Below are 16,448 nucleotides of genomic sequence, written 5' to 3'. Positions count from 1 at the left end.
TAAGGCACCAAAACACAGGAGCCGGGCAAACCCAACATTTGACCAAAGACAATGATTCGGAGCTGATGCATATAGGGCCAAACTCGCGACGCCGAACACTCCCTAAGGTATTCGGTCTTTGTGGTATAAATCGGGCCTAAATAATGGCCTTTGTAAGAAGCCCCTTGTGTCCAGGTACGTGCATTGTTCTGGCGTGGCCACATGCCAAGACGTCAGCATCCTTCTCAACGGTGGATATGTATCAACAAGAGACAGTAAAAAAGATTTACACAGGGTCTTAATCTAAAAAGAATCCTTGGGGCGGGTCCCTGCTGCACGTCTGCGCCTGTGTCTCCGTTGTGCCGTATCCTGGACAGGTGTAGCACAATGATCGTCTGTAAAAGAGAGGAATTTAGGTGAAAAAGTTGTCGTGCAAAAAGGATAGTTTTTAAAGAAACCATGTATAATTCAAGATGAGAAGAAATCGCCACTTGTCTGCACGCGTTGAGCCCCTTGTATTGACAAATAGGGGTGTGACCATTTATTCGGTATAAATAGCGGCGCCGGACTTGATTAGTTGTGTCTGAGGTCTTGACGACCTATTGGATGCTTTCGCTGGTCCGGGCGCCTTTAGTGTGCGGCTGCCAAGGCAGCCACACTCTCTTTGGCGCGCAGAGATCGCTTGATATTTCCTTTCACTGAAATTATGCCACGTGGACCGGGCATCTTGAGTGTGAGGGAGGCGTAGTGTGGTATTGCATTAAAGCGAGCGAAAGCTTCACGTCCGAGCAGTGCTTGATAGCCACTTTGGAACGGAGCGATGTGGAAGGTTAAATGCTCGCGACGGAAGTTATCGGGGGAGCCGAATATAACTTGTAGTAGGAGGGAGCCCGTACAACGAGCCCCTGGGCCTGGCGTTACTCCTTAAAAGGTAGTATTGCTATGGCGAATTTTTGTTGGGTCTAACCCCATCCCGCGGATTGTATCCTGATATATTAGGTTTAGACTGCTGCCACCGTCCATCAAGACTCGTGTGAAGTGATATCCGCCAATTACTGGGTCTAATACCAGGGCAGCCCATCCTGCGTGTCGGATACTTGCTGAGTAATTGCGATGGTCGAAAGTGATCGGTTGAGACGACCAGTGGCAGAACTTCGCAGTGACAGGCACTTGGGTATATTTTCCTGGGAGTGCCGGCGTTGTTTTTTCCCTTGATCACGTGTAACACGTTTACTGTTTTGACTTCTGGTGGAAATTTCTTTTGTTCCCCAGTGTCTTGCTTGGGAGGCTCGTCCTCGTCTTCACTTGGTGTATCCTCCCCCTTGTGTACGGCGTTGAGCTTGCCAGACTGCTTGAAGACCCAACATTCTCTGTGGGTATGATTAGCCAGTTTACCAGGGGTACTATGGATCTGACATACTTGGTCCAGAATTTTGTTGAGGCTAGACAATTCATCCCTGGTGCCTTTAGAGGGCGGCTTTTGCTGACCTGGCCGAGAGCTTTTGAATCCGACGTTTACTGCCGTGTCCTTCGTGCTGTCTTCTTTATTCCGGTGTTTGTTATTGCTGTTGCGCCGTGATTTCCCGTTTCCATCTCTAACTTCAGATGTACTGGGGTCGCTGGTGCTACATCTGGCTAGCCAGCTATCCTCACCCGCGCAAAAGAGGGTCACGAGTCTTGTTAATGCGGCCATCGTTCTCGGCTTATTTTGGCCGAGGTATCTGGCGAGCCATTCATCACGGACGCTATGCTTAAAAGATGCCAAGGCTTCGGCGTCCGGACATTTGACAATCTGGTTCTTTTTAGTAAGAAACTTGTTCCAAAGCTTTCGGGCTGACTCTCCGGGCTGTTGAGTTATATGACTCAAATCGTCCGCATCCGGAGGTCGGACATAAGTCCCTTGAAAATTTGCTCGAAAGGCGTCTTCGAGCTCTTCTCAACTTCCAATGGAGCTTTCGGGGAGGCCTTTAAGCCAGTGACGAGCTGGCCCTTTGAGCTTGAGGGGTAAGTACTTGATGGCGTGGAGATCATCTCCTTGAGCCATATGGATATGAAGGATGTAGTCCTCAATCCAGACCCCAGGGTCTGTTGTTCCGTCATATGCCTCTATGTTTACGGGTTTGAATCCCTCTGGAAATTCATGGTCTAGCACCTCATCGGTGAAACAGAGGGGGTGTGCGGCACGCCTGTAGCTGGGTGTACCGCATTGTTCGGATGTTTGTTGTGTTGCATTGTATGCTGGGGCGTGCTTGCATGGTCCATAGATGGATCTTGTTGCGCCGTCCTTTGGGTGCGAGCCCTCGCATGGGTCGCGTGTTGTATTGTGAGTGGCGTTGTATGCCGCTCTGTGTTGGTAGAGGGGTCGTCTATCCGACCAGGTGGCTGCTTTGATATTTGGTTGTGGGGGGGTCTGAGGCCTCCTCATCGAATTCAGGTAGCAGCTTCCGCTTTGGGTAGCTCTTGGAGGGGCGATTGTCGCCGTACCTCGCTGTTGTGTTGAGTATTTTACTCCATCTGATTTGGAGTGTGTCTTGCGCAGCCTTGAGCCTTTGCTTCTGCTTTTTAAGACTTCTCGCAGTGGCAACAAGCCTTTTACGGGCATTCTGCTGCTCCGGGTGCCTGTCCGGCATTACGTCGTCCAGACTATTATCCTTGATAGAATTTGTTTGTTCGGTTTGATTATCCGGATTGCCGTTGTCCGGCAGCGGTTCGCCCTGCTCCAGCGCTGGGTCTGTGTGATTGTTATTTCTGTCAAGGCGGGATTTGGGGCGGCGCTTGCGTCGCCGCCTTGACTGCTTCTCGAGGGAACAAGCCTTCGGTGCGTCCTTCCACTCCTCGTCGTCATCTTTTGGTGTGTCCACCATGTATATGTCATATGGTGAGGTGGGCAGTGGTTCTTCTTCACCTCCCGCATTGTCGTCCATACCGTCGATGTTTTCAGAGTCGAAGTCGAGCATGTCGGTTAAATCATCGACAATGGCTACAAATTGGGTGGTGGGTGGGCTTTGAATTTCTTCATCGTCCGTATCCCAACCTTGCTAACCGTAGTCCGGCCAGGGCTCTCCTGATAAAGAGAGAGACTTTAGTGTCTTCAGAATATCGCCGAAAGGCGAGTGCTGAAAGACGTCCGCGGCGGTAAACTCCATGATCGGCGCCCAATCGGATTCGATCGGCAGGGGCGCGGAGGGTTCGGAGTCCGGGAAGGAGTCCGGCTCCTTGGAGTCACGAGTCTCGCAGAGTCTGGGGCTGGTGTTTGGCTCGATCGCCGTTGGGATCGCAGCCCCCGAGGCGGCGTCCAACCACCGATCCTCGATCGGCGCAGTCGGCTCCGAATTAAGGGTCGAAGCCGATGCGGGTGCGGCCTCCAGGGGGCACTGTTCGGCGGCAGAGCTAGATCATGCTCGTCGTGATAGTGCGGCGCGCTCGGCAGTGGCTCGAATCCGTTGAAGATCAAGTCCCCGCGGATGTCAGCCATGTAGTTTAAACTTCCAAATCTGACCTGACGGCCAGGGGCATAGCTTTCGATCTGCTCCAGATGGCTAAGTGAATTGGCCAGCAGTGTAAAGCCGCCGAAGAAGGAGATCTGTCCGGGGAGATAAGTTTCACCCTAGACCGCATCACTATCGATGATAGTAGGAGCCATCAAGCCTGATGGCGATGACACAGAGGAACTCTCAATGAAAGCACCAATGTCGGTGTCAAAACCGGCGGATCTCGGGTAGGGGGTCCCGAACTGTGCGTCTAGGCCGGATGGTAACAGGAGGCAAGGGACAAGAAGTTTTACCCAGGTTCGGGCCCTCTTGATGGAGGTAAAACCCTACGTCCTGCTTGATTAATATTGATGATATGGGTAGTACAAGAGTAGATCTACCGCGAGATCGGAGAGGCTAAACCCTAGAAGCTAGCCTATGGTATGATTGTTGTTTTGTATGTTGTCCTACGGACTAAAACCCTCTGGCTTATATAGACACCAGAGAGGGTTAGGGTTACACAAAGTCGGTTACAATGGTGGGAGATCTACATATCCGTATCACCAAGCTTGCCTTCCACGCCAAGGAAAGTCCCTTCCGGACACGGGACGAAGTCTTCAATCTTGTATCTTCATAGCAGGAGTCCGGCTGAAGGTATAGTCCGGCCATCCGGACACCCCCTAATCCAGGACTCCCTCAGTTACCACTCAAGTAGAACAAGTACTTAAAGCTCAAAATGATTTTCTCAATGAATTGAATAGTAAAGATAATGATAATGCTGTTAGAGTGGCTAGTAGAACTGGTAGAATGACTCAGGAACCTTTGTATCCTGAAGGCCACCCTAAGAGAATTGAGCAAGATTCTCATAGAAATAACATAGATATATCTAGTTCTTCTAAAAAGAAGAAAAAGAAAAATGATAGGACTTTGCATGCTTCTAGTGATCCTATTGTTGAAACACCTGAGAATCCAAATGATATTTCTATTTCTGATGCTGAAACTCAATCTGGTAATGAACCTGAAACTAGTGATAATGCTAATAATAATTTTCATGATGATGCTCAACCTAGTAATGATAATGACATAGAAATTGAACCTGCTGTTGATCTTGATAACTCACAATCAAAGAATTAACGTTATGATAAAAAAGACTTTGTTGCTAGGAAACATGGTAAAGAAAGAGAACCATGGGTTCAAAAACCCATGCCTTTTCCTCCCAAACCATCCAAGAAAAAGGATGATGAGGATTTTGAGCGCTTTGCTAAAATGATTAGACCTATCTTTTTGCGTATGCGATTAACTGATATGCTCAAAACCAATCCTTATGCTAAGTACATGAAAGATATTATTACAAATAAAAGAAAGATATCGGAAGCTGAAGTTTCCACCATGCTTGCTAATTATACTTTTAAGGGTGGAATACCAAAGAAACTTGGAGATCCAGGAGTACCCACTATACCATGCTCCATTAAAAGAAACTATGTTAAAACTGCTTTATGTGATCTTGGAGCCGGCGTTAGTGTTATGCCTCTCTCTTTATATCGTAGACTTGATTTGAATAAGTTGACACCTATTGAAATATCTTTGCAAATGGCTGATAAATCAACTGCTATACCTGTCGGTATTTGTGAGGATGTGCCTGTTGTAGTTGCAAACGTTACTATTTTAGCGGACTTTGTTATTCTTGATATTCCTGAGGACGATAATATGTCTATTATTCTTGGAAGACCCTTTTTGAATACTGCAGGGGCTGTTATTGATTGCACTAAAGGCAATGTCACTTTTCATGTTAATGGTAATGAGCATATGGTACACTTTCCGAGGAAACAATCTCAAGTTCATAGTATCAACTCTATTGGAAAAAATGCCATCGATTATATTTGGAGGTTTTGAATTTCCTCTTCCTACTGTCAAGAAGAAATATGATATTCTTATTATTGGGGATGTGCATATCCCCATTGAGGTAACATAGTGTTATTCGAAATTTCTCCGGTTCCATGTTATTCGGAATGAGTTCGTTAACAAGACTTGATCAAACTTGTTAGTGGATTCCTTTTGATGATCATGAGATGGATGAAACTAGAAGACACAACCTTCTGTACCCCACTTTTACTTTCTGTTATTTATATTAAATAAAATAAAAACAAATATTTTTCTGTCTGTTATCTGATTATCCGTGCAATATAAAAATACCTCGAAAATAAAAGTTCTCCAAATGCCCTGAAATTTAAATATGATTTTTTTCCAGAACATTTGAGAATATTTGGCACTGAGAACACAGCAGGGGGTCAACCACCTGCCCACGAGGGCGGAGGGCGCGCCCTACCCCCCTGGGCGCGCCCCCTGCCTCGTGGGCCCATGGTGGTCCTCCTCCACTTATCCTTTCACCCATACACTTCTTCTTCCTCTCACAAACACGAATAACTAGCTCAAACCTGAGTTCTAGCTCATTTTGCTGCCATTTTCGATCTCCTTGCTCAAAGCACCTCTCACAAAACTGCTTGGGGAGATTGTTCCTTGGTATGTGACTCCTCCATTGGTCCAATTAGTTTTTGTTCTAGTGCTTTATTCATTGCAAATTTTTGCTGCTTAGGTGACCCTGTTCTTGAGCTTGCATGTCAAATTTATATGGTCAAGAGTAGTTTTGATGCATGATATAGGCCCTAGGCACTTGTTGGAGTAGTTGCTACCAATATTATTGAGTTTGGTTTACCTTTATTTTGAAGTTACTAAAAAATTTCAGAATTTTTCAGAGGAAGAAATATGCTTAGGAAAATGTTCCAAGGTGGTTCTTCAAGGAAGTAAGGACCCAGGCTTGCAATGCGTGATGCTGATGACGAGCCACCAAGAGACGCTCCAGTGCGTCCTTGTGAATGACCCTCTGAGAACTTTATGGATCGAGCAGGAATTAAGGAAGAATTCAATGCATATTTGTGTAACGTTGATCTTGTGAGCTTCGAGGAAGAGAAGTGCAGCCAGTATCACAACCTCACCAGTACCTTTGTGAGGAGGTTTGAATTTTCAACTTCATGTAATTCTCCAACTGTCCTATTTGATCTTTATGATAATTCTTACACCATGGACTTAGAGTATTTTACCACTGCATGCAAACTTCCACAATGGGGTAGTATAAGGGATCCTCGCAAATATGAATTTAGAGATTTTCTTGCTAGCATAACTGTGGGAGAATCTAGAGATATTACACAAGCTACCATAGGGAGCATTCACTTTCCTGCTATACATTATTTTGCTCTCTTTATAGGTACATGCATTAATGGTAAAGATGAGGCATGTCACATGTGTGTCCCTGACCTCAGTATTCTTCGGAGTGCTGTGTTAGGAGACAAATCTTATAATTTGCGAGCCATTGTTGCACGTGTTGGGGAATGTAGTAATTTCAAAAAATTTCCTACGAACACGCAAGATCATGGTGATGCATAGCAAGGAGAGGGGAGAGTGTTGTCCACGTACCCTCGTAGACCAAAAGCGGAAGCGTTAGCACAACGCGGTTGATGTAGTCGTACGTCTTCACGATCCGACCGATCAAGTACCGAACGCATGGCGCCTCTGAGTTCTGCACACGTTCAACTCGATGACGTCCCTCGAACTTTGATCCAGCTGAGTGTTGAGGGAGAGTTTCGTCAGCACGACATCGTGGTGACGATGATGATGTTCTACCGATGCAGGGCTTCGCCTAAGCACCGCTACGATATGATCGAGGTGGATTATGGTGGAGGGGGGCACCGCACACGACTAAGAGATCAAGAGATCAATTGTTGTGTCTATGGAGTGCCCCCTGGCCACGTATATAAAGGAGTGGAGGAGGGGAGGGGCCGGCCCTCTCTATGGCGCGCCCTGGGGAGTCCTACTCCCACCGGGAGTAGGATTCCCCTTTTCCTAGTAGAACTAGGAGCCCTTCCAAGTAGTAGGAGTAGGAGGGAAGGAAAGGGAAGGGAAAAGGAGAAGGAAGGAAGGGGGCGCCCCCCTCCCTAGTCCAATTCGGACCAGTCCATGGGGAGGGGTGCGGCCACCCTTTGAGGCCTTTCTCTCCTTTCCCGTATGGCCCATTAAAGCCCAATACGAATTCCCGTAACTCTCCGGTACCCCCGAAAATATCCGAATAACTCGGAACCTTTCCGATGTCCGAATATAGTCGTCCAATATATCGATCTTTACGTCTCGACCATTTCAAGACTCCTCGTCATGTCCCCGATCTCATCCTGGACTCTAAACTACCTTCGGTACATCAAAACACATGAACTCATAATATAACCATCATCGAACTTTAAGCGTGCGGACCCTACGGGTTCGAGAACTATGTAGACATGACCGCTGTAGTGCTCCCACTCACTTTCTTGTAAATACAGGCTTCACCGCAAGTCTGTATAAAACTATATGCTTTGATCAACTTATCAAAGCATATATTCCAACTCCGAGATGCTTGCACCAGTCCATAGATGGATCGCTGGAGCTTGCATATTTTGTTAGCACCTTTAGGATTGACAAAACCTTCTGGTTGCATCATATACAACTCTTCTTTAATAAATCCATTAAGGAATGCAATTTTTTTATCCATTTGCCAGATTTCATAAAATGCGGCAATTTCTAACATGATTCGAACAGACTTAAGCATAGATACGAGTGAGAAACTCTCATCGTAGTCAACACCTTGAACTTGTCGAAAACCTTTTTGCGACAATTCTAGCTTTGTAGATAGTAACACTACTATCAGCATCCTCTTCCTCTTGAAGATCCATTTAATCTCAATGGCTCGCCGGTCAATGGGCAAGTCAATCAAAGTCCATACTTTGTTCTCATACATGGATCTCATCTCAGATTTCATGGCCTCAAGCCATTTCGCGGAATCTGGGCTCATCATCGCTTCCTCGTAGTTCGTAGGCTCGTCATGGTCAAGTAACATGACCTCTAGAACAGGATTACCGGACCACTCTGGTGCGGATCTCACTATGGTTTACCTACGAGGTTCGGTAGTAACTTGATCTGAAGTTACATGATCATCATTATTAGCTTCCTCACTAATTGGTGTAGTAGTCACAGGAACAGATTTCTGTAATGAACTACTTTCCAATAAGGGACTAGGTACAGTTACCTCATCAAGTTCTACTTTCCTCCCACTCACTTCTTTCGAGAGAAACTCCTTCTCTAGAAAGGACCCATTCTCAGCAATGAATATCTTGCCTTCGGATCTGTGATAGAAGGTGTACCCAACATTTTATTTTGGGTATCCTATGAAGATGCACTTCTCCAATTTGGGTTTGAGCTTATCAGGTTGAAACTTTTTCACATAAGCATTGCAACCTCAAATTTTAAGAAACGACAGCTTAGGTTCCTTGCCAAACCATAGTTCATACGGTGTCGTCTCAATGGATTTAGATGGTGCCCTATTTAATGTGAATGTAGCTGTCTCTAATGCATAACCCCAAAACGATAGTGGTAAATGTTGGAAATATGCCCTAGAGGCAATAATAAAATGGTTATTATTATATTTCTTTGTTCATGATAATTGTCTATTGTTCATGCTATAATTGTGTTATCCGGAAATCGTAATACATGTGTGAATACATAGACCACAACACGTCCCTAGTGAGCCTCTAGTTGACTAGCTCATTGATCAAAAGATAGTCATGGTTTCCTGACTATGGACATTGGATGTCATTGATAACGGGATCACATCATTAGGATAATGATGTGATGGACAAGACCCAATCCTAAGCATAGCTCAAAGATCGTGTAGTTCGTTTGCTATAGCTTTTCCGAATGTCAAGTATCATTTCCTTAGACCATGAGATTGTGCAACTCCCGGATACTGTAGGAGTGCTTTGGGTGTGCCAAACGTCACAACGTAACTGGGTGACTATAAAGGTACACTACGGGTATCTCCGAAAGTGTCTGTTGGGTTGGCATGAATCGAGACTGGGATTTGTCACTCCGTATGACAGAGAGGTATCTTTGGGCCCACTCGATAATGCATCATCATAATGAGCTCAATGTGACCAAGTGGTTGATCACAGGATCATGCATTACAGTACGAGTAAAGTGACTTGCCGGTAACGAGATTGAACGAGGTATTGGGATACCGACGATCGAGTCTCGGGCAAGTAACGTACCGATTGACAAAGGGAATTGTATACGGGATTGATCGAATCCTTGACATCGTGGTTCATCCGATGAGATCATCGAGGAGCATGTGGGATCCAACAAGGGTATCCATATCCCGCTGTTGGTTATTGACCGGAGAGTCATCTCGGTCATGTCTGCGTGTCTCCCGAACCCGTAGGGTCTACACACTTAAGGTTCAGTGACGCTAGGGTTGTTGAGATATTAGTATACGGTAGCCCGAAAGTTGTTCGGAATCCCGGATGAGATCCCGGATGTCACGAGGAGTTCCGGAATGGTCCGGAGGTCAAGATTTATATATAGGAAGTCAAGTTTCGGCCATCGGGAAAGTTTCGGGGGTAATCGGTATTGTACCGGGACCACCGGAAGGGTCCAAGGGGTCCACCAGGTGGGGCCATCTATCCCTGAGGGCCCCATGGGCTGAAGTGGGAGGGGAACCAGCCCCTAGTGGGCTGGTGTGCCCCCCTTGGGCCTCCCCATGCGCCTAGGGTTGGAAACCCTAGGGGTGGGGGCACCCCACTTGGCTTGGGGGGCACTCCACCCCCCTTGGCCGCCGCCCCCCCTTGGAGATTCAATCTCCTAGGGTCGGCGCCCCCTAGGGGTCCTATATATAGTGGGGGGGGGAGGGATGGCAGCCGCACCCTAGTCCCTGGCGCCTCCCTCTCCCTCCCGTGACACCTCTCCCTCTCCCTGAGCTTGGTGAAGCCCTGCCGAGATCACCGTTGCTTCCACCACCACGCCGTCGTGCTGCTGGATCTTCATTAACCTCTCCTTCCCCCTTGCTGGATCAAGAAGGAGGAGACGTCTTCCCAACCGTACGTGTGTTGAACGCGGAGGTGCCGTCCGTTCGGCGCTAGGTCATCGGTGATTTGGATCACGACGAGTACGACTCCATCATCCCCGTTCTCTTAAACGCTTCCGCTCGCGATCTACAAGGGTATGTAGATGCACTCCCTTCTCCCTCGTTGCTAGATGACTCCATAGATTGATCTTGGTGATGCGTAGAAAATTTTAAAATTCTGCTACGTTCCCCAACTGTGGCATCATGAGCCAGGTCTATGCATAGTTTCTATGCACGAATAGAACACAAAGCAGTTGTGGGCGTCGATATTGTCAATTTACTTGTCGTTACTAGTCTTATCTTGATTCGGCGGCATCGTGGGATGAAGCGGCCCGGACCGACCTTACACGTACGCTTACGTGAGATTGGTTCCAGCAACTGACATGCACTAGTTGCATAAGGTGGCTAGGGGGTGTCTGTCTCTCCCACTTTAGTCGGATCGGATTCGATGAAAAGGGTCCTTATGAAGGGTAAATAGAAATTGGCATATCACGTTGTGGTTTTGGCGTAGGTAAGAAACGTTCTTGCTAGAAACCTATAGCAGCCACGTAAAAACTTGCAACAACAATTAGAGGACGTCTAACTTGTTTTTGCAGCATGTGCCGTGTGATGTGATATGGCCAAAAGGATGTGATGAATGATATATGTGATGTATGAGATTGATCATGTTCTTGTAATAGGAATCACGACTTGCATGTCGATGAGTATGACAACCGGCAGGAGCCATAGGAGTTGTCTTAATTTATTTATGACCTGCGTGTCAACATCAATGTCATGTAATTACTTTACTTTATTGCTAAAGCGTTAGCCATAGTAGTAGAAGTAATAGATGACGAGACAACTTCAAGAAGACACGATGATGGAGATCATGGTGTCATGCCGGTGACAACGATGATCATGGAGCCCCGAAGATGGAGATCAAAAGGAGCAAATGATATTGGCCATATCATGTCACTATTTGATTGCATGTGATGTTTATCATGTTTTACATCTTATTTGCTTAGAACGACGGTAGCTTAAATAAGATGATCCCTCGTAATAATTTCAAGAAAGTGTTCCCCCTAACTGTGCACCGTTGTGAAGGTTCGTTGTTTCGAAGCACCACGTGATGATCGGGTGTGATAGATTCTAACGTTCGAATACAACGGGTGTAAGCCAGATTTACACACGCAATACACTTAGGTTGACTTGACGAGCCTAGCATGTACAGACATGGCCTCGGAACACGGAAGACCGAAAGGTCGAGCATGAGTCGTATAGAAGATACGATCAACATGAAGATGTTCACCGATGTTGACTAGTCCGTCTCACATGATGATCGGACACGGCCTAGTTGACTCGGATCATGTTTCACTTAGATGACTAGAGGGATGTCTATATGAGTGGGAGTTCATTGAATAATTTGATTATATGAACTTAATTATCATGAACTTAGTCTAAAATCTTTACACTATGTCTTGTAGATCAAATGGCCCACGCTAATGTTGCCCTCAACTTCAACGCGTTCCTAGAGAAAACCAAGCTGAAAGATGATGGCAACAACTATACGGACTGGGTCCAGAACCTGAGGATCATCCTCATAGCTGCCAAGAAAGATTATGTCCTAGAAGCACTGCTAGGTGACGCACCCATCCCAGAGAACCAAGACGTTATGAACGCTTCGCAGTCACGTGCTGATGATTACTCCCTCGTTCAGTGCGGCATGCTTTACAGCTTAGAACCAGGGCTCCAAAAGCGTTTTGAGCAACACAGAGCATATGAGATGTTCGAAGAGCTGAAAATGGTTTTCCAAGCTCATGCCCGGGTCGAGAGATATGAAGTATCCGACAAGTTCTTCAGTTGTAAGATGGAGGAAAACAGTTCTATCAGCGAGCACATACTCAAAATGTCTGGGTTGCATAACCGCTTGACTCAGCTGGGAGTTAATCTCCCGGATGACGCGGTCATTGACAGAATCCTTCAGTCGCTTCCACCGAGCTACAAGAGCTTTGTGATGAACTTCAATATGCAGGGGATGAAAAAGACCATTCCTGAGGTATATTCAATGTTGAAATCAGCGGAGGTGGAAATCAAAAAGGAACATCAAGTGTTGATGGTGAATAAAACCACTAAGTTCAAGAAAGGCAAGGGTAAAAGGAACTTCAAGAAGGGCGGCAAGGTAGTTGCCGCGCCCGGTAAGCAAGCTGCCGGGAAGAAGTCAAAGAATGGACCCAAGCCTGAGACTGAGTGTTTTTATTGCAAGGGAAGTGGTCACTGGAAGCGGAACTGCCCGAAATACTTAGCTGACAAGAAGGCCGGCAACACTAAAGGTATATGTGATATACATGTAATTGATGTGTACCTTACCAGTACTCATAGTAGCTCCTGGGTATTTGATACCGGTGCGGTTGCTCACATTTGTAACTCAAAGCAGGAGCTGCGGAATAAGCGGAGACTGGCGAAGGACGAGGTGACGATGCGCGTCGGGAATGGTTCCAAGGTCGATGTGATCACCGTCGGGACGCTACCTCTACATTTACCTACGGGATTAGTTTTAAACCTCAATAATTGTTATTTAGTGCCAGCTTTGAGCATGAACATTGTATCAGGATCTCGTTTAATTTGAGTTAGCTACTCATTTAAATCCGAGAATAATGGTTGTTCTATTTATATGAGAGATATGTTTTATGGTCATGCTCCGCTGGTGAATGATTTATTCTTAATGAATCTCGAGCGTAATGTTACACATATTCATACTGTGAATACCAAAAGATGTAAGGTTGATAATGATAGTCCCACATACTTGTGGCACTGCCGCCTTGGTCACATAGGTGTCAAACGCATGAAGAAGCTCCATGCCGATGGACTTTTGGAGTCTCTTGATTACGAATCATTTGACACGTGCGAACCATGCCTCATGGGTAAAATGACCAAGACTCCGTTCTCAGGAACAATGGAGCGAGCAACCAACTTATTGGAAATCATACATACTGATGTGTGCGGTCCAATGAGCGTTGAGGCTCGCGGTGGCTATCGTTATGTTCTCACCCTCACTGATGACTTGAGTAGATATGGGTATGTCTACTTAATGAAACACAAGTCAGAGACCTTTGAAAAGTTCAAGGAATTTCAGAGTGAGGTTGAAAATCAACGTGACAAAAAAATCAAGTTCTTGCGATCAGATCATGGGGGAGAATACTTGAGTCATGAATTTGGCACACACTTAAGGAAATGTGGAATAGTTTCACAACTCACGCCGCCTGGAACACCTCAGCGTAATGGTGTGTCCGAACGTCGTAATCGCACTCTATTGGATATGGTGTGATCTATGATGTCTCTTACCGATTTACCGCTGTCATTTTGGGGCTATGCTTTAGAGACTGCCGCATTCACATTAAATAGGGCTCCGTCGAAATCCGTTGAGATGACACTGTATGAATTATGGTTTGGGAAGAAACCTAAGCTGTCATTTCTAAAAGTTTGGGGATGCGATGCTTATGTCAAGAAACTTCAACCTGAAAAGCTCGAACCCAAATCGGAAAAATGCGTCTTCATAGGATACCCTGAAGAAACTATTGGGTATACCTTCTACCTCAGATCCGAAGGCAAGATCTTTGTTGCCAAGAATGGATCCTTTCTAGAGAAAGAGTTTCTCTCGAAAGAAATAAGTGGGAGGAAAGTAGAACTCGGTGAAGTATTACCTCTTGAATCGGTAAGTGGCGCAGCTCAAGAAAATGTTCCTGAGGTGCCTGCACCGACTAGAAGGAAGTTAATGATGATGATCATGAAACTTCAGATCAAGTTGCTACTGAACTTCGTAGGTCCACAAGGACACGTTCTGCACCAGAGTGGTACGGCAACTCTGTCCTGGAAATCATGTTGTTAGACATCGGTGAACCTTCGAACTATGAGGAAGCGATGGCGGGCCCAGATTCCGACAAATGGCTGGAAGCCATGAAATCCGAGATAGGATCCATGTATGAAAACGAAGTATGGACTTTGACTGACTTGCCGGATGATCGGCGAGCCATAGAAAATAAATGGATCTTTAAGAAGAAGACACGCGCGGATGGTAATGTAACCATCTATAAAGCTTGGCTTGTCGCTAAGGGTTATCGACAAGTTCAAGGGGTTGACTATGACGAGACTTTCTCACCCGTAGCGAAGCTGAAGTCCGTCCGAATTATGTTAGCAATTGCCGCATTCTATGATTATGAGATATGGCAAATGGACGTCAAAACGGCATTCCTTAATGGTTTCCTTAAGGAAGAATTGTATATGATGCAGCCGGAAGGTTTTGTCGATCCTAAGAATGCTGACAAGGTGTGCCGGCTCCAACGCTCGATCTATGGGCTGGTGCAAGCATCTCGGAGTTGGAACATTCGTTTTGATGAGATGATCAAAGCGTTTGGGTTTACGCAGACTTATGGAGAAGCCTGCATTTACAAGAAAGTGAGTGGGAGCTCTGTAGCATTTCTCATATTGGATGTGGATGACATACTGTTGATGGGAAATGATATAGAATTCTTGGAAAGCATAAAGGCCTACTTGAACAAGTGTTTTTCAATGAAGGATCTTGGAGAAGCTGCTTACATATTAGGCATCAAGATCTATAGAGATAGATCGAGACGCCTCATTGGTCTTTCACAGAGTACGTACCTTGACAAGATATTGAAGAAGTTCAATATGGATCAGTCAAAGAAGGGGTTCTTGCCTGTATTGCAAGGTACGAGATTGAGCACGGCTCAATGCCCGACCAGGACAGAAGATAGAGAAAAGATGAGTGTCGTTCCCTATGCCTCGGCCATAGGGTCTATCATGTATGCTATGCTGTGTACCAGACCTGATGTAAACCTTGCCGTAAGTTTGGTAGGAAGGTACCAAAGTAATCCCGGCATGGAACACTGGACAACGGTCAAGAATATCCTGAAGTACCTGAAGAGGACTAAGGATATGTTTCTCGTTTATGGAGGTGACGAAGAGCTCGTCGTAAAGGGTTACGTCGATGCTAGCTTCGACACAGATCTGGATGACTCTAAGTCACAAACCGGATACGTGTATATTTTGAATGGTGGGGCAGTAAGCTGGTGAAGTTGCAAGCAAAGCGTTGTGGCGGGATCTACATGTGAAGCGGAGTACATGGCAGCCTCGGAGGCAGCACAAGAGGTAATCTGGGTGAAGGAGTTCATTACCGACCTAGAAGTCATACCCAATGCGTCGGGCCCGATGACTCTCTTCTGTGACAACACTGGAGCTATTGCCCTTGCCAAGGAGCCCAGGTTTCACAGGAAGACCAGGCATATCAAGCGTCGCTTCAACTCCATTCGTGAAAGTGTTCAAAATGGAGACATAGATATTTGTAAAGTACATACGGACCTGAATGTGGCAGATCCGTTGACTAAACCTCTCCCTAGAGCAAAACATGATCAACACCAGAACTGCATGGGTGTTCGATTCATCACAATGTAACTAGACTATTGACTCTAGTGCAAGTGGGAGACTGTTGGAAATATGCCCAGAAGGCAATAATAAAATGGTTATTATTACATTTCTTTGTTCATGATAATTGTCTATTGTTCATGCTATAATTGTGTTATCCGAAAATCGTAATACATGTGTGAATACATAGACCACAACACGTCCCTAGTGAGCCTCTAGTTGACTAGCTCGTTGATCAAAAGATAGTCATGGTTTCCTGACTATGGACATTGGATGCCATTGATAACGGGATCACATCATTAGGAGAATGATGTGGTGGACAAGACCCAATCCTAAGCATAGCTCAAACATCGTGTAGTTCATTTGCTATAGCTTTTCTGAATGTCAAGTATCATTTCCTTAGACCATGAGATTGTGCAACTCCCGGATACTGTAGGAGTGCTTTGGGTGTGCCAAACGTCACAACGTAACTGGGTGACTATAAAGGTACACTACGGGTATCTCCGAAAGTGTCTGTTGGGTTGGCACGAATCGAGACTGGGATTTGTCACTCCGTATGACGGAGAGGTATCTCTGGGCCCACTCGGTAATGCATCATCATA

Source organism: Triticum urartu, chromosome 5, assembly GCF_003073215.2.
Source record: "Triticum urartu cultivar G1812 chromosome 5, Tu2.1, whole genome shotgun sequence".
In the NCBI taxonomy this organism is placed as follows: Eukaryota; Viridiplantae; Streptophyta; class Magnoliopsida; order Poales; family Poaceae; genus Triticum; species Triticum urartu.
This window is presented reverse-complemented; position numbering follows the sequence as displayed.